At 43.2% G+C, this 19,008-nt stretch overlaps 1 protein-coding gene across 2 annotated transcripts in view; it reads right to left on the minus strand.

Annotated features, from left to right (window-relative positions):
- The window catches only part of PIK3R2 (phosphoinositide-3-kinase regulatory subunit 2), a 159,647-nt gene that overhangs the window by 126,022 nt on the left and 14,617 nt on the right, over positions 1-19,008 (minus strand). The window lies entirely within an intron of this gene.

Consider the following 19,008-nt stretch of genomic DNA (forward strand, 5'->3'; position numbering starts at 1 on the left):
TTTTCCAGCGGTAAACTGCTACAGGTGAAAAAAAATAAAAGTAGTTTAGGTAAAAGTGATTGTAAACTATTACCTTGTCAAACAACCCCTTCAGTTTAAAATTTAAATGAAAGGTAAAACATTTGTTTTAACCACTTCAGCCCGGAAGAATTTACCCCCTTCCTGACCAGGCCATTTTTTTGCGATACGGCACTGCATCGCTTTAACTGACAATTGCGTGGTCCTGCGACGTACCCACACAAAATTTATGACCTTTTTTCACCAAAAGAAAGCTCTATTTGTGGGATTTGATCACCTCTGCGGACTTTATTTTTTTTATTTTTTGCGCTATTAACAAAAGAATAGTGACAATTTTGAAAGAAACACAATATTTTGTAGTTTTTGCTATAATAAATATCCCAAAAAATTCTTCATCAGTTTAGGCTGATATGTATTATTCTACATATTTTTGGTAAAAAAAAAAAAAAAAAAAAAAAAAAAAAAAAATCGCAATAAGCGTATATTGATTAGTTTTCCCAAAAGTTATAGCGTCTACAAAATAGGGGAAAGATTTATGGCATTTTTAATTTTTATTATTTTTTATTTATTTTTTTACTAGTAATGGCTGTGATCTGCAATTTTTAATCGGGACTGCAACATTGTGACGGACACATCGGACACTTTTTTGGGACCAGCGACATTTATACAGCGATCAGAGCTAAAAATAGCCACTGATTACTGTATAAATGTCACTGGGAAGGGGTTAACACTAGGGGGCGATCAAGGGGTTCAATGTGTTCCCTATGTGTGTTCTAACTGAGAGGGAATGTGGCTGACTAGAGGAAGTGAGAGATTGTTGTTCCTACTTAGTAGGAACACACGATCTGTCTCCTCTCCCCTGACAGAACCCGGATTTGTGCGCTTACACACACAGATCCCGATTCTCGCTCTGTCACAAGCGATCACGGGTGCCCAGCGGTCATCGCCTGCTATAGCGTCTTAAAGCGCTGATGTACAGCTACGATGGCTCGCGCAGCAGTGCAATTCTGCCTCAGTATAACTGCGGCGGCTGGTCGGGAATCGGTTCAAGTAAAAAATATCTTTTCCCCCTTTTTTTTTGTAATAAGTTATCACATTCCCTCTGTTCTCAGCTGTAAATGGAGCTAAGAGAGCTAGGGGCAGGAGAAACAGCAGTACACTGATCTTCCCAGTGAAACGCTGTGCAGGGGAGGTGTGTCAGGACAATTCTGATCATTGGTGGAGAGCAGGCTGGGTTCCCAGCACAGCTAGCAAACTGACTATGGTGTGTTCTGCTTAGTGTGGTCCTTTTTTAATAGGAAAGCTGAGGGACTGGCAGGAACCCCAGGGATTTAACATAAGGGAAGCAACACAAAAAGAGCAGGATACTTTCTCATACAAGTACATGGTACAGCAGGAACATATCAGGAATATGAAATGTTTGTTTTTCAGTTTTTGTTAAAGAATATGTAAACCCATGTACAATTTCAGTTATACAAAAAAGCCTTCTGGTTTTGGCTATGGGACAGAAAGTGAAGGTAAATCTCCCCAATGGGACAAAGATGGCAAAAATAAACCTGACAGGGGTTATAACCCTCCCTTACTCTAAAACTCAAGCAAAGAAAGAAGGCGCACCAGCCTAGTGCATTACTGAATAACTGTTTATTGCAGGGATCCTCAAACTACGGCCCTCCAGCTGTTCCAGAACTACACATCCCATGAGGCATTGTAAAACTTTGACATTCACAGACATGACTAGGCATGATGGGAGTTGTAGTTCCTGAACAACTGGAGGGCCATAGTTTGAAGACCCCTGGTTTATTGTATTGAAAGTAAAACTGAAAGAAAGTCCATAGAGTGGGAACGCATTTCAAGGGTCATGCCATCTACCTCAGAGACTCCCCTACTCTAACCAATATTAAAAAAAGTTTTGCGTATAGTTTTACTTTAACAACTCACAATGTAAGGAAATTAAAGTGGTTGTATAGGCAGAAGGTTTTTTATCTTGATGCATTCTATGCATTAAAGTGTAAAGGATTGTTTTTTTGAGTGTTATATTTACCTCCTCTGTGCAGTTGGTTTTGCACAGAGCAGAGCAGCCAAGTTCCTCCTCTTCTCGGGTCCCTCTTTGCTGCTCCTGACCGCTCCCTCCTTTGCGTGCCCCCTCAGCCAGCAGCTTGCTACAGGGGGCACCCAAGCTGAGTCAGAGCTCCGTGTATCCATTCAGACACGGAGCCCTGACATGGCCCCGTCCCTCTCTCCCGATTGTTTGACTGACTTTGATGGACGGCCGCGAGAGCCAATGGCACCGCTGCTCTGTCTCAGCCAATCAGTAGGAGGAGTGTACTGGATGGCTGAGGGAATCGTGGACATCGCTGGAGAGAGAAGAGGCTCAGGTAGGTAATTGGGGGGTTCTGAGGAGGCCGCTACACACAGAAGGTTTTTTTTTATCTTAATGCATAGAATGCATTAAGATAAAAAAACCTTCTGCCTTTACAACTCATTTAAGATAAAAAGCCTGTGTGCAGCCAGGAGAGGGGTGCAGCAGCCATGATAGGGTGTGAATTAGTGGGGTGTCTCATGATTGACAGTGGATAGAAGTCAGATTATGTTGATGCTTGATCAAAACACATACAATCTAAAAATGTTGGCATCAGGATTGTAATACAGCAGGGCAGCTCCCTGACATCTACATTTACAGAAAGCAGACTGCTGGTAACGCAATTCCACATGCAACTACTACGAACCCGATGCCTCTGGTGAAAAGTATCCTGTATAGTCATTACCTTAGGGATTAGATACAATTTTACAGTGGAGGAGTACTTTGAAAGAGTGGCTAGGGTGTTACAAGGCTATATGAGCAAGGTTATAGCAAAAAGACCCTGAAGGAGGCCTATCAAAAAGCCAAGTTTCACATGAGTATTTAGTATATAAACAATCTTTCAACGCAAACCCCAAACAGTACATAATCCCCACTAAACATTCATTATAGCACAGCCAGATCCATGACATGGTCAAAATATTAGCATTTACTTACAAGTGATGATATAAGTAAGAAATACGTGAGGGAGAACCTTGAAATGGTATTGATATGTTGCAAGTCGATTCATGATCAGACCATACTAACTATTTTAGAAAAAAAAAAAAAAAGGATATGATCCATATAAAGATAAAAAAGGAGCGATACAGTACACCTCCCCGCCCCCATTCCAAAAAAGTTGGGATTCTGTAGAGCTGCACAATTAATCGTTAAAAAAAAAATAGTAATCTCGATTCACCCCCCCCCCCCGACAATCTCTCCTGCGGATTTTGCCAATTCTTTCATATAAACAAGTGGAGAGACTTTATCTTCTCACTCAGCTGTCAAAAGAAAGCATCTGGGCAGTCCGCCAAGTCTTTAACTTGAAACATTGTAACTAAGCTTCCTTCTTAGATTAAAGTGATAGAACTTCTGCGTAAATAAATAATCAGGGCAGTCTGCCAAGTTTTCAACAATGTGTAAATGCAGGAAGTTTAACCACTTAAAGTCTAAATCTTTTTCTGACACTTCTTTAAGTTAAAATCAATATTTTTTGCTAGAAAATTACTTGGAACCCCCAAACATTATATATATTTTAGCAGAGACCCTAGGGAATAAAATGGCAATTGCTGCAATATTTTATGTCACACTGTATTTGCCCAGCGGTCTTTCAAATGCAATTTTTTGGGAAAAATACACTTCAATGAATAAAAGAAAAAAAAAAAACAGTAAAAAGTTAGCCCAATTTTTTTTGTTTTAATGTGAAAGATGATTTTACGCCGCGAGAACCGTGAGAGAATCATGATCTATCTTCTAAGCAAAAAAATCGTGATTCTCATTTTAGCCAGAATCGTGCAGCTCTAGGATTCTGTAAAAAAAAAAAAAAAAACACACTTGAGAGACAATCTCATAAACCTATCATTTATACACAACAGAAAACATATCAAATGTTTAAACTGAAAAAATGTATCATTAAGAGAAAATAAGGTAAAATTTAAAAACTGAACGCAGCAACACATCTTAAAAAAGTTAGGACAGAGCAACAAAAAGCTTGCAAAGTAAGTGGCACAAACAAGGAAGAACTGGAAGAACAATTTGCAACTTAATTAGGCAACAGGTTGGTGACATGGTTGGATATAAAAAGAGCATCTTAGAAAGTCAGACTGTATGAGGTAAAGATGGCGAGAGGTTCACCAATCTGTGAAAAGCTGCATCTAAAAATTGTCAATTTCAGAATGATGTTCCTCAGCGTAAATTTGCAACGACTTTAAATGTAGCATTGCCTACAGTACTTAATATCAAAAGATTTTAAAAATCTTGAGAAATCTCTGTGCGCAGGGGACAAGGCCGAAATGAAATATTGGATGCCCATGATCTTTGGGCCTTCAAATGGCAGTGCATTAAAAACAGGCATGATTCTGTGATGGACATAGCTGCATGGGCTCAGGAATACTTCCAAAAATCACGGTATGTGAACACAGTTCGCCGTGCCATCTAGATATGCAAATTGAAAGCTCTATCATGCAAAAAAGCCAAATCAGAACATAATCCAGAAACATCGCAGTCTTCACTGGGCCAAAGCTCATTTAAAATGGTCTGTTCAATGGTCAGACAAATTAAAATTTGACATTTTTTTACCATGGGCACCACGTCCTCCAATCTAAAGAGAGGGACCTTCTGGCTTGTTATCAGTTCAAAAGCCTGCATCTCTGATTGTATGGTGCCTTATTGCATATGGAATGGGCAGCTTGCACATCTGGAAAGCCATCATCAATGCTGAAAGATATATCCAGCTATTAGAGTAGCATATCCTCCCACCCAGACAAGCTGTTTTTAACAGGACAATGCTAAACGGTATTCTGCATCTATGACAATAGCATGGCTTTGTAGTAGAAGAGTCCGGGTGCTTAACTGGCCTGCCTGCAGTCCAGACCTTTTTTTTTTTGGGAAAATATTTGGCACATTTTGAAATGGAAAATACGACAAAAGTAATCTCAGGACTCTTGAGCAGTTTGTATCCTATATCAGGCAAGAACTTTCCTCTCCCAAAACTCCAGCAACTCCTCAGTTCCTAGATGTTTACAGTGGTATGAGGTATGCTAAGTCATGGTAAACATGGCCCTGTCTCAACTATTTTGTTGTGTTGTTGCCAATTTCAAACTTATCTTATTTTTTTCTTAAAATGGTACATTTTCTCAGTTTAAACATTTGATATGGTTTCTACTGTATTTTCTATTGTGAATAAAATATGGATTTATGAGATTTGCAAAGCATTGCATTCTCTTTTTATGTAGAGTTTACACAGCATCCCGTCTGTTGTGTTTTATAATGGGGCGTACACACGCGGACATTTTTTGACCGGACTGGTCCGACGAACTTTCAACAGACTTTTTAACAAATGGACTTGCTTACACACGATCACACCAAAGTCCGACAGATTCGTACGTGATGACGTACACCGGACTAAAATAAGGAAGTTGATGGCCAATAGCCAATAGCTGCCCTAGCGTCGGTTTTTGTCCGTCGGACTAGCATACAGACGAGCGGATTTCTGGGTGTGGCGGAGTTACGACGTAAAGATTTGAAGCATGTTCCAAATCTAAAGTCCGCCAGATTTTCGACTGGAAAAGTCCACTGAAGGTCCGATGAAGCCCACACATGATTGGATTGTCCGCCGGACTCGGTCCGTCAGACCAGTCTGGTCGAAAAGTCCGACTGTGTGTACGCCGCTTAAGAGATTTATTAGGTTTTTTCAAGATTTACAGACAATGCAACAGAGGCAGGAATGCCAATGAAATGTCCAAGAACAGAACGACACAAGCTATGAGCAAGGGCTGAACACTATACACCTCGGCGTAACAAGAAGTCCCATGTCAAGCACCAGTAATGAAGACGCTGAAAAGTCCAGTGGGGAGTGCTCCATGTTGGTTGGTGTGGTCACCTCTGCAAGGGAGGGCAACGGAGGCGTGCCAGTCGGCTCTCAAGAAATTGTCTCAAGATGAGATGGAAGATCATAAAGAAGCACAGACTACGGAGAAGGAGAACAAGGACCAGAGATTTTAAAAATACTTTAATTCAAAGAATATGTTGCCCCCACATTTCACATTCCTGATACGCGGCTGTTTTTACCGCGTGTGCTAAAAAAAAAAAAAAAAAAAAAAAAAAAAAAAAAGCATCCTGTTTTCTTTGCATTGCTTCCTTTGTGTGAAATACCTGGTGATCCTGCCAGATCTCCTGCATTCCTATTTGGAACTGACCACTGGGCATGAGAGCACATTCATTCTGGCATGGTCAATTTTTTGACTGTGCTAGGAGCACAGCCTGCCTGTCCTCCAATGGCCAAGACTTGTGCTGACATGCCCCCTGCACAGCTCTTCGCTGACAAGATCAGTGTACTGCTTTCTCCTTGCCTTTTGCTGACATTCTCCTGCCCCCCCCCCCCCCCCACCCCACAGTCCACAGTCTCCACTCCCACCTCTCTAAGCCCCTATGCAGCTGAGTGGGTTGTTTTACAAGGTAAAGATTCACTACTTTAAGCATGGGAAATGTTTTAAATGTTACAAGTCATGTTTTGAAACCTAAGCTCTTTCAGGTAATCTATTTACACACTGATCAGCCACAGCGTTATGATCACTGACAGGTTAAGTGAATAATATTAATTGTCTTGTTGCAGCTGAAAGTTGGTGGGATATATTGGGCAGCAAGCAAACATGTCATTCTTGAATTTTATGTGTTCAAAGCAGAAAAAAAATGGTAATCACAGTTGGTTGTTTGAGGCCGCATAGCAGGAGACCCGTGTCCCCAGCCAACAGCATCTATAAATCGGCACGTGAGAATCAGAACTGGATCAATGGAAGACGGTGGCCTGGTCTGATGCAAAAATGGTTTCTTCTACATCATGTGGATAGCCAGGTGCGTGTGCATAGCTTACATGGGGAAGAGATGGCACGAGGATTCAGTATGGGAAGAAGGCAAGCCAGTGGAGACAAGGTGATGCTTTGAACAATGTTCTGCTGGAAAACCTTGGTCCTGCCATTCATGTGGTTGTTACTTGACATAGGGCTGGGGAAAAAATTGATATAAATCTTGAATCGAGTTGAGAGGTCAAATCGATTCAAAATTTAAGCAAATCGTTTTTTTTAGATTTTTTTTTTTTACCGCGCCGGTCCTGAGGATCTGTGGGCAGGAGTTTTTATTTTTTTTTTTTTTTTTTTTCTCAGGAGTTTTTAGGCGAGGCAGCGGCTTCAGCCTAGTCCGCGAGGCCGGACGCCGCGGATCAGGCCAAAGCCGCGGCCTCGCCTATAACCTCCTGCACGCAGCTCCTCAGGACCAAAAAAAAAAAAAAAAAACACCTCAATTCAAATCGTGAATCAGGTATTTTTTAAAGAAAATCGCCCAGCTCTAACTTGACATGACATGTACCACCTACCTAAACACTGTTGCTGACTAAATATACCCCTTCACAGAAATCGTATTCCCTGATGGCAGTGGTGTCTTTCAGCAGGAAAATGCATCCTGCTACACTGCAAAAATGGTTCAAGATTGGTTTTAGAAATGCAACAATGAGTTTGAGGTATTGATTTGACCTTCAAATTCTTCAGATCTCAATCCAAATTAAGCATCTGTGGGATGTGCTGGAAAAAAAAACAAAAAAAACAAAAAAATGTTCAATCCATGGAGGTCCACCTCGCTAGATACAAGACTTAAAGGATCTGCTATTGATGGCTTGGTGTCAGATACCACAGCATAACTTCAGAGGTCTAGTGGAGTCCATGCCTTGATAGGTCAGGGCTATTTTGGTGGTAAAAGGGGGACCTATTCATTATAGGTGAGTTGTCATAAAGTTATGGCTGATCAGTGCGTGGGTATATACAGTTCGGCTCCAGAGCAATTTAAAAAAAAAAATGTTTTCATATACATGTAGCAAAGGCCCTGTAGAATAAAAAGGTGATAGTTGCAAATTTTGCTGTTACATGAACATTGCGCAACAGTTTATTAAATGCAAATTTTCAGGAAAAAACATACAATATAATACGCATTTTTGGTTAAAATATAAAAGAAGAGGTTGCATCAAGTAAATGGATATCAAACATTCCATGTCTTAAAATTGCATGAACCCGAAATATAGCCAAAAAACGATGGTGCCCAAAAATCTCCATAGATGACACTTTAAAAGCCTTTACAGCATTTTTATATTATATATATTTTATTATAATTGTATAAAACTTTATTTATTTTTACTTGAGTCCCCTGTCTGCACTGGGCAGGAAATGGTGAATCTGAAACCGGATGGAACATCACTTCCGACTTCATTGTTGGCGCGTGAGATCGAGGCATAGATTTGCCTTGGTCTCTTATCGCTTTTCCTCCCCTAGCCAGCAGTTGTGTTCCCGAGCTCCGGTAAGAGCAGGAGAGCTGGGAACCATGGGGGGGGGGGGGGGATTTGGGGAGGTGTATACAACACTCCTAAAGTGCCCCAAAGATGCTGCTTGCATACTGGAGTGACAGGTGAGGTGCTTTGCAGGTGCTGTTTTTAGCACTATAGCGCCTGTAAAGCGCCTCAGTCCTCTTTCTCCACATACTAGTTTTGAATCAATATTAAAAAGCACTGAAGCCTTTGGACAGCAAACTGTCACATTTTCAAAAGATCATAGATTTCCTTTTAGGGCCGAGTTCACATTGGTGTGTTGCGGTTTGGCCGCAGCGTGGGTGTATACCTGTTTTTCGTGTGTTTTACTGGCGGTCCCATTGACTGAAAGCAGCATGCAGGACTTTTGGTGGGCTTTCAGATGACGACACTGTAAAAATGCACAACCTAATAGAAATCCTTTAGGACCGCAGCTAAAAAAAGATGGGAAAACAAACACAAAAAAAAAAAAATGCACAAACACCTGTGCTGCAGCCAAACTGCAGCGCACTCATCTGAACTTGGACTAAGTCACTCACTTCATTCAACACAATTCTGTGTTAGGCTGGCCATATAACCACGGGTTGCAGGACAGAAATTTGCTCAATTCACCCATCAACACAGACCGGGTGGGGGAAGCTGTCCCCGCCGGCACTAGACAGTGCTTATTGCTAGTGGCTATAGCAGCCTCTAGCGATAATCACAGGTAAAATAATGTACATTGTGTCTTTGTATTTAACATACACAAAGTCTAATGTCTGATTTTAACATGTAATACATTTTGTATTTTTTTTATACAGTATATTGTTTTTTTTATTATTTTGGCACAACAAGTCCCATGGGCAAGGGGGGGGAACGGGTACCTGTGTTTGACAGTAGTTTGGCCTCCTCCTCCTACCCCAGCGCAGAGCGCAGTAGGGACCCGGCTGTGAAGCCTCAAGGCTTCAGTGCCGGGTACCCTTACAGGCAATGGCTGCGGCAGCACCCAACAGCCGATGGACACATCGGCAGGGGTGCCGACATTGCTGAATTCCAGGACAGGTAATTGTGTCCTAATATTAAAAGTCAGCAGTTACAGTATGTACTCTCAGATTGTAAGCTCCTTGAGGGCAGGGATACAAAAAAAAGACGCCACTGCCCCCATCTATAGCTGGCCATCGCAGTAAGCAGCATTGGAAGGCTACATGAGGTATAAACAGGGCCAAGGATAAATCCAAGGGGTAGATTGTCCAAGTATGTGACTACCGAGATGCCCCTGAGCCACAGAAAAGTCAGGACCTCCACAATGACTTTGGTGAAGATGCGGGGGGGGATAGACCAAAGGGGAGGGCCCTGAACTGTAGAAGGAACGTCCCTTCTCTGGTTTTTACCACCAACCTGAGAAACTTCTGGTAGCCCTCTGCGATGGGAATGTGCAGCTAGGTGTCCTTCAGATCTATTGATGCCATGAAGCAGTACAGGGGAAGAAGTGCCTTCACCGAACAGAGTCTATTCGGAAACTCCTGTAGGTAACAGACATTCAGAGGCTTCAGGTTCAGCATAAGCCTGAACTTTCCCGAAGGCTTCGAACCAAAGATGTGGGAATAGAAGCCTCTGCCGGTCTCTCCTGTTGGGACTTTTACCACCACCTCCTGTTCCTCCAACTACTGTAGGGAGGATAGAAGAGCTGATGATTTTTCTGCACATTTTAGCAGCTTGTGACAAGAAGTCTCTGCAGAGGAGGTTTTGAGAACGCCAGAGGGTATGCCCTTCTTATGATCCCTAACACAAACTGGTTGGAGGTGATCATCTCCCACTGTGGGAGGAAAGCCCCCAATCTTCCTCCCACGGTGGTTAACCCGTCATTGGGTCTTCTTGGACTGTTCAGGAGGGGAATAAAAAAAAAAAAAAAAAGCACTCCCCACGCCCCTTGCCCCCAAGCCTTCATCTGCCATTCAGCTTTTGGGGCTTCAAACTTCCTCTGAGGGCGAGACTTTCTTTTAGTCTGCTCTCCAAATTTCCTTTTAATGGGAAAGGCCTTTTTCTTGTTGGCCGTCCGATCCAAAACGGCCTCCAAACCTGGCCTGGCAAAAGATCCCCTGTGAGTGGAATCCCGCAGAGTTTGACCTTGGACGCGCTGTCTCCCTGCCACGTCTTAAGCCACAAGGCCCTTCTTGCTGAGTTGGTCAGGGTTACGGATCGTGCGGACATGCGCACCGATTCAGCCGAAGTGGCCGCAATGTACGCCTTTAGGTAGCATGGGGAAGGAAGTCAAAATACTTTTGGCATCCCCGCTTCAATGTGCGCCTTAATCTGTGTAAGCCAATATTCCACGTTGCGGGCCACCACTGTGACCGCCATGGCGGGCTTAAGGTTTCCCTGCGACGAGTCCCAGGACTTCTTCAAGAGCGCGTCCATCCTTCTGTCCATGGGGTATGAAAGTGCCCACATGTCCTTGAAGACTAGGTCAGTATGCCTGGAAACCTTTGAAAAGGCTGCGTCTAGCCTAGGAGATTTATTCCAGAATAGAGCCTCTTCTTCCGCAAAGGGAGACCTTTGTTTTAAAGCCCTTGAAAAGAAAGGTTTCCTTTCGGGATCTTGCCATTCCTTCTTGATGGCTTTGACCAAGACATTGTGGACTGGGAAAACCCTCTTTTTCTGTTCCCCCCAGACCCTTGTACATCTGGTCATGGAGTGAAAACCACTTCTTTTCTTCTTGTATTCCAAAAGTGGTATGGATAGCTCCTAAGAGATCCTCCGCTTCATCAAGGGAAAGCTTATAACAAGAAGTTCTTGTTGATTCCCCATCCACCCCCTCTCCTTCTGACTCTCCCTGGGAGTCTGAAGCAGCGCTGTCTGGCTCTTCCTCAATTTCCTCTTTGGAGCCCCCTTGTCTCTCTCCACTAACAGAGGGAGTATCCGCTGGGCTAGGTGTAACACTCTGCTGCTCTGGTGGAGGATTGCCCTGGGGATGCGTCAACTGGAAACTAGAAAAAAAAAGCCCCTTAAAAGACTGATAGGTGGGGGCGTGGCCTGACTCTGCACGGCATAGGACGCATCTTCCCGGAGCTCCAACAAGTAATCCTGTTTAACGGCTAAACCTTCGACTCTACAACAAGATATTGCTCCCAAACTGTCTCAGAGGACGCCCACTGTCTCTTGTGGTCATGTCTCCCACAAAAAGACAAAAATCAGCTGCAGTCAAGCTGGCACAGTATCGCCGACAGGACGGTGAGAAGGGAGAGGATGATGGCGGCGCTGAGAAGGCGGGAGGAGAGCGGGGAGCAGGGGACACAGACAGGCTGCTGGAAGCTATTACTCTGTGCCGCACTTCCCTCAAAGCACAGATCGAGGAAGTCAAAATGGACATTTCATTAATAAGACAAGGACTTCCAGAAACTTCGTGAGCGGGTTAGAGAGACTGAGACCCGCATAAGTGAAGTGGAAGACGCCCTCCCACCATTACAGGCTGATTCAGAACACGTGCAACGACAGATTAACCAGATCCTCACCAAACAGGATGAAATGGAGAATCGCCTACGAAATGCAACATTCGCCTCATCGGTCTCCCAGAGGGGGCAGAGGGTAAGGACCCGACAACATTCTTAGAGCAACTATTAATCACCACTTAGGGACGTGAGGCCTTCTCCCCTGTACTGGTGGTCGAGCGAGCCCACCGCATACCAGCGAGACCCCCCCCCCAGCAGGGAGCTCCTCCTCGCACCTTATCGCAAAACTGCTTAACTACAAAGATAGGGATGCTGCCCTGCGATTGGCGAGAGAGAGGGGAAACATCCCTATTGGCAACATCAAGGTCGCAATTTTCCCCGACTTTTCTGCGGAGATACAGAAAAAGCGCCAGGGATTTATGGAGGCTAAACAACAATTGCACACTCACCACCTAAAATACTCCATGTTATTCCCAGCACGACTGCGAGTGGAGAGCGGAGGGAAGGTACTATATTTTGAAGACCCGCGCGAGGTCATTACCTGGTTGGAACGTAAAGAGGCACCTGACAGAAGAGAATAGCGGAGCGCCAGAAGAGCCATACGGTGAGATAATGTCTCCCCCTCTTTTATCCTTTGCCGCCGGACTAGCCAGTTATACCCTATGGCACACTGTCTGAAGGGCTCATTAGACAGCAACGTTACAAGGACAATTTCCATATTCACTGTTATGAAGCCAAGTTGCAGACAGGAAAACCTTTTGAAGGTCGGCTAGGAAACTGATTAATCCTCTGAAATGTGAGTTCAAACTATTGATTTTTTTTACTCCCCTCGAGGGGGTTGTTCTTTCCTACACTCCTTTGTTGATAACTTTTTCCGGGGTTATGGGATCATGTTGATTCTACGAAACACACACGCAGTGCAGCGAGTTTTTGCCCCAATATCTGCTGGGAACCACTACCATGCATACAGAAGGGGGAAATGGGATGTTTCACTGTTAAGCATTAACGCTTCCTCAAGACAGACGTCCTGGTACCCCTTCGTACCGAAGAGATTGGCCCGACAAAATGGCCCACCTCGACGGATGAACCTAATATGTGTATTTTTGTTTTTTTCCACTTATTTTTTTCTCAATCCACCGATACTGACTTTACCAGTCGGAAGTTCTCAGTTGTTAAGGGACTATACCCACACCAGTTGGGGAAGGTGCAGGGTAGGGAGGGGGGAGGGGGGAGGGGGGAATGTTATTAGGGGTAAACTTAATGGTTATTGTTATGTGGACACAGGTCTCTATTAAACGAGGTATAATTTTGAACAGGTACGGACATATTATGTCACATACACAATCAGTAATGTCATTTATGTGTAGGAGGGTATCAAGAACTAGGGTATTGCTTTACCCGACATGTATAATAATGCAGATAACCTAATATGGCGTCGGTAAAATTTCTTACTTGGAACGTGCGGGGCCTGCGTGAGTGGATAAAACGCACGGCAGCCTTCACGTTCCTTAAGTAACAAAGGGCTGACGTGGTGGTGTTAGTGGAGACACATGTGGAAGGCAGACTACAGATGGCCCTACGATGTCCATGGATTGGATGGGCGTTTCACTCGGTGCACACATCCCATTCTCGGGGAGTGTCAGTGCTCATAGCAAAATCAGTACAATTTGAATTATATGAAGTCTGCACTGACCCCCAGGGAAGATATGTGTTCCTATCCACTAAATTATATGGAGAACCATTTCTTATTATGGCCTTTTATGTCCCCCCCCCCCCCCCCCCCATTCTCTCTATCAATCATTATGGAAGGGATATCATTCATGGTTAAACACCCTACGATACAGGCTATCTGGCTGGGGGATTTTAACGCCACCTTAAATACATCCCTAGATAGGCTTAGACCCTCTTCATCAACCACAGGGCAGACTGGAAGTACTAAATTCTCTAAACTCATTTCTTCCATTTACTTAATAGATACCTGGAGACATAAGTTCCAGCAAGTACGTGAGTACTCTTGTTTTTCTACTACTCACAACTCCATGTCCCGTATTGACCTTATTCTTGTATCCCAACAACTCGCACCTAGACTGTTAGAAGCGAAGTTTGGCCCCAGACTGTTGTCAGATCATAGCTTATATTCAGTGGTAATTAGCATACCCCTTAATAGACCCCCGCAGACCTGGCGATTGAATCCATTCTGGCTGTCTCTGATGCCAGAGGAAGATACAATTACCACTGAGTGGGAACAGTTCTTTACGGAAAATGACCACTCTGCCTCTGTTCAGGCAGCGTGGGACTCATTTAAGTTACATGTACGTGCGACCTTAACCTCCTGCATAAACAGGATAAAGGCAGACTCCACAGTAGCCTTTGACAAGGCGGTAGCGGAACTATCATCCTTAGAGCAAGCGTATGTAACTGACCCCTCTTCATCAAATGTTACATAGTTACATAGTTAGTCAGGTTGAAAAAAGACACAAGTCCATCCAGTCCAACCATAAAAAAAAAAAAAAAAAACGTACAATCCAATATACCCAATACTATACCCACAGTTGATCCAGAGGAAGGCAAAAAACCCCAGCAGAGCATGCTCCAATTTGCTACAGCAGGGGAAAAAATTCCTTCCTGATCCCAGAGAGGCAATCGGATTTTCCCTGGATCAACTTTACCTATAAATGTCAGTACCCAGTTATATTATGTACATTTAGGAAAGTATCCAGGCCTTTCTTAAAGCAATCTACTGAGCTGGCCAGAACCACCTCTGGAGGGAGTCTATTCCACATTTTCACAGCTCTTACTGTGAAGAAACCTTTCCGTATTTGAAGATGAAATCTCTTTTCCTCCAGTCGTAAAGAGTGCCCCCTTGTCCTCTGTGTTGACCGTAAAGTGAATAACTCAACACCAAGTTCACTATATGGACCCCTTATATATTTAAACATGTTGATCATATCCCCCCTTATTCTCCTCTTCTCAAGAGTGAACAAATTCAGTTCCTCTAATCTTTCCTCATAGCTGAGCTCCCCCATGCCTCTTATCAGTTTGGTTGCCCTTCTCTGCACTTTCTCCAGTTCCCCGATATCCTTTTTGAGAACTGGTGTCCAAAACTGAACTGCATATTCCAGATGAGGTCTTACTAATGATTTGAACAGGGGCAAAATGATATCTCTCTCTCTGGAGTCCATACCTCTCTTAATACAAGAAAGAACTTTGCTCGCTTTGGAAACCGCAGCTTGGCATTGCATGCTATTATTGAGCTTATGATCTACCAAAACCCCCAGATCCTTCTCCACTACAGATTCCCCCAGTTGTACTCCCCCTAGCATGTATGATGCATGCATATTCTTAGCCCCCAAGTGCATAACTTTACATTTCTCAACATTAAACCTCATCTGCCACATAGTCGCCCAATTAGACAGTGCATTGAGGTCGGCTTGTAAATTGGAGACATCCTGTAAGGACGTTATTCCACTGCATAGCTTGGTGTCATCTGCAAAGACAGAAATGTTACTTTTGATCCCAGACCCAATATCATTTATAAAGATATTAAAGAGTAAGGGTCCCAGCACTGAACCTTGGGGTACACCACTGATAACCTTAGACCATTCAGAGTAAGAATCATTAACCACTACTCTCTGAATTCTGTCTTTTAGCCAGTTTTCTATCCATTTACAAACTGATATTTCCAAGCCTGTAGACTTTAACTTACACATGAGCCGTGTGTGCGGAACTGTATCAAACGCTTTTGCAAAATCCAAATAAACCACGTCCACAGCCACCCCTCTGTCCAAGGTTTTACTTACCTCTTCATAAAAAGAAATCAGGTTTGTCTGACAACTTCTGTCTTTCATGAACCCATGCTGTCTGTTGCTTAAAATGTTTTTTTCCAGCAAGAACTCGTCTATGTGGTCTTTTATTAAACGCTCCAGTATCTTCCCGACTATAGAAGTTAAACTAACAGGTCTATAGTTACTTGGTAAAGACTTTGATCCCTTTTTAAATATAGGCACCACGTTCGCCCTGCGCCAATCCAGCGGTACTATTCCCGTCATTAATGAGTCCCTAAAAATTAGATACAATGGCTTTGAAATTACAGAGCTCAATTCTTTTAGGATCCGTGGGTGGATGCCATCAGGTCCAGGTGCTTTATCCACCTTTATTCTGTCTAAATATTTCTGGACCATATCCCTTTTGAGCCATTGTGGATCATTGGGGGCTGTGTCAATACCACCCCCATTATGCACATGAACTTCCCCATTCTCTTTTGTATACACAGAGCTGAAGAAAGTATTTAATAAATTAGCCTTCTCCTTGTCCCCAGTCACCCACTCTAGATTATTTTGTAAAGGGCCTACATGCTCAGACCTGACCTTTTTACTATTAATATATTTGAAGAATTTTTTGGGGTTTGTCCTACTATTTTTTGCGATCTGTCGTTCGTTTTGAATTTTTGCACCCTTGATTTCCTTTTTACATATTCTGTTAAATTCTTTGTAGCATTTAAATGACACTAGTGTTCCTTCATTTTTATATTTTTTAAAAGCTCTTTTCTTATTGTTTATAGCTTTTCTAACTTTGACCGTGAGCCACATAGGTTTTCTTTTTAGCCTTTTAAACTTATTGCCCATGGGAATATACTTTGCAGTGAGGTCCCAAACAGTCTTTTTGAAGAATTCCCATTTCTGTTCTGTGTTTATCGCTGCCAATATTCCCTCCCAGTCTAAGTCCTCGAGAGCAGCCCTCATCCTTGGAAAATTTGCTCTCTTGAAGTTAAGTGTTTTTATCTTTCCCTTATGTATTTCTTGTTTACAGCTAACATCAAATGAAATCATGTTATGGTCACTGCTACCCAGGTGTTCCTTTATCTGCACATTAGTAATAAGCTCTGCATGGTTTGAGATTACCAGGTCCAACAGAGCTTCATTCCTAGTTGGGGCCTCAATAAACTGGACCATAAAATTGTCCTGTACTAGGTTTATAAATTTTTGCCCTTTAACTGTCCCAGCAGTGCCATTACTCCAGTCAATTTCTGGGTAGTTAAAATCTCCCATTATTATCACTGTCCCAGCCCTTGCAGCCCTTTCCATCTGTGCAAGGAGCTGAGTCTCCACCTCCTCGTTAACATTGGGTGGTCTATAACAAACTCCAATGATTAACTTTGAACTACACCCATCTATATGCAGTTCCACCCATAATGCTTCAGACTCATCACACTCTCCATCAATCAGGTCCTCTTTCACACTTGCTTTGAGATCACTTCTCACATGTTAATGCGCTTAAACTACAGGAGAGAGTAGTGTCCCAATTACAATATGAAAAAGCCAGACAGAAATTATTCTTCTCTAAACAGAAACAATTCGAACATGGGGAGAAGGCCGGTAGACTCCTTGCTTATCTAGCGCATAGTGAAGATAGGCCCCCAGTTGTCATTACTTTACATGGCCATGGGGGACAACAGATTACAGACCCCTCTACTATAACCTCCAAATTTAGAGAATTCTTTAATAATCTATACACTTCTACAGTCTCGGGGGATATGACAAACATGGATCAATTTCTTGACAAAATCTCACTCCCCCAACTTTCAGAAGATCAGATCGATCTTCTTGAAGCACCCCTTACCTCAGACGAAATAGCAATTGCTATTGCAAGTTTTGCCAGATCCAAAGCCCCAGGATCAGATGGCTTACCAATCGAATTTTACTCCCAATTCAGTGAATTACTCATACCGAAACTATTAATCCTATACAATAATCTTTTTGAAACCCTAATATTACCACCTTCTATGAGAGAAGCCACAATAGTCCTAATACCCAAACCAGGCAAAGATCCAGGATACCCAGAATCATATCGTCCTATATCCTTATTGCAAGTAGACATCAAAATACTAGCTAAACTACTCTCCTTGCGCCTAAATCAAGTAGTACTCTCTCTGATACATACAGACCAGGCGGGGTTCATGCCAGGCCGTAACACTTCCTTAAAACCTTAGGAAATTATTCATTAATTTACAGGCCACACATCACAATGTGGGGACTCGGGTGGTGGTGACATTAGACACAGCCAAATCGTTCGATTCGGTAGAATGGAGATATCTGTGGAGGTGCCTGGAGGGATACGGCTTTGGGCCCAAGTTCATTAGATGGGTTCAATTACTGTACCAACACCCAAAAGCCAGGGTGGATGCAAATGGCTACCCGTCTCAGATGTTTGACCTCAGCAGGGGCACAAGACAGGGCTGCCCGCTATCCCCACTCTTATACGCATTAGCTGCAGAACCCCTTTCTGTGTCCATCCGCACAAATCCAGAGATCAGAGGGCTGACAGTTGGACACTTAATGGAAAAAATTAGTCTCTACGCCGATGATACTTTGCTTTATTTGGCTGACTCAGGTCCCTCCCTCCACAATGCCCTTCAAACGATTGAGGGGTTTGGGACGTTCTCCGGTCTGAAGATCAATTGGGAGAAGTCTCAGATTCTGCCGATTGACAGTTTTCCACCCACAGAGGCGCAGACCAACTTGCCGCTTCAAAGAGTGGCCTTAATCAAATACCTGGGTATCCAAATATCTAGATCCCCGTCAGACTATATAGCTCTTAATATCGAACCACTATTTTCCCTAGTTAAATCTAAAATACACACTTGGCCCCGCCTGCCCCTGGGAGTGTGGGGTCGTATCAACTTAATAAAGATGATATTATTGCCCAAAGTACTGTATATTCCCTGGCACTCCCCTGTATACATTCCCATTAAATATTTGGAGGCTCTTCTCAAACCCTTTGTGTGGGATAATAATAGACACAAACTTTCATGGGCCCTTCCGGACTTTAATAACTATTATATCGCATCACAGTTATCCCAGCTTTTCCATATAGACAAATCAGACAAGGATCCTAACCCTCCTATGCCCTAGCTGGGCACAAAGCACTGGGGACCCTATAACTGCTATATCAGTAGGAGCAGAGAATATGATAGAGGGAATACAGACAGTCCTTACTCTTTCAATATAGGCGTATATGGGACATAGCATCGACCAAATTAGACATACCATCATACAATGACTATGCACCGCTCTGGCACAACAAACATTTACAGGAATTCTACCACATTCAGAACATAGAACTATGGACCTCGAGGGGTATATACTACTTACACCACT

This window comes from Aquarana catesbeiana, linkage group LG01, assembly GCF_042186555.1.
Source record: "Aquarana catesbeiana isolate 2022-GZ linkage group LG01, ASM4218655v1, whole genome shotgun sequence".
Lineage (NCBI taxonomy): Eukaryota > Metazoa > Chordata > Amphibia > Anura > Ranidae > Aquarana > Aquarana catesbeiana.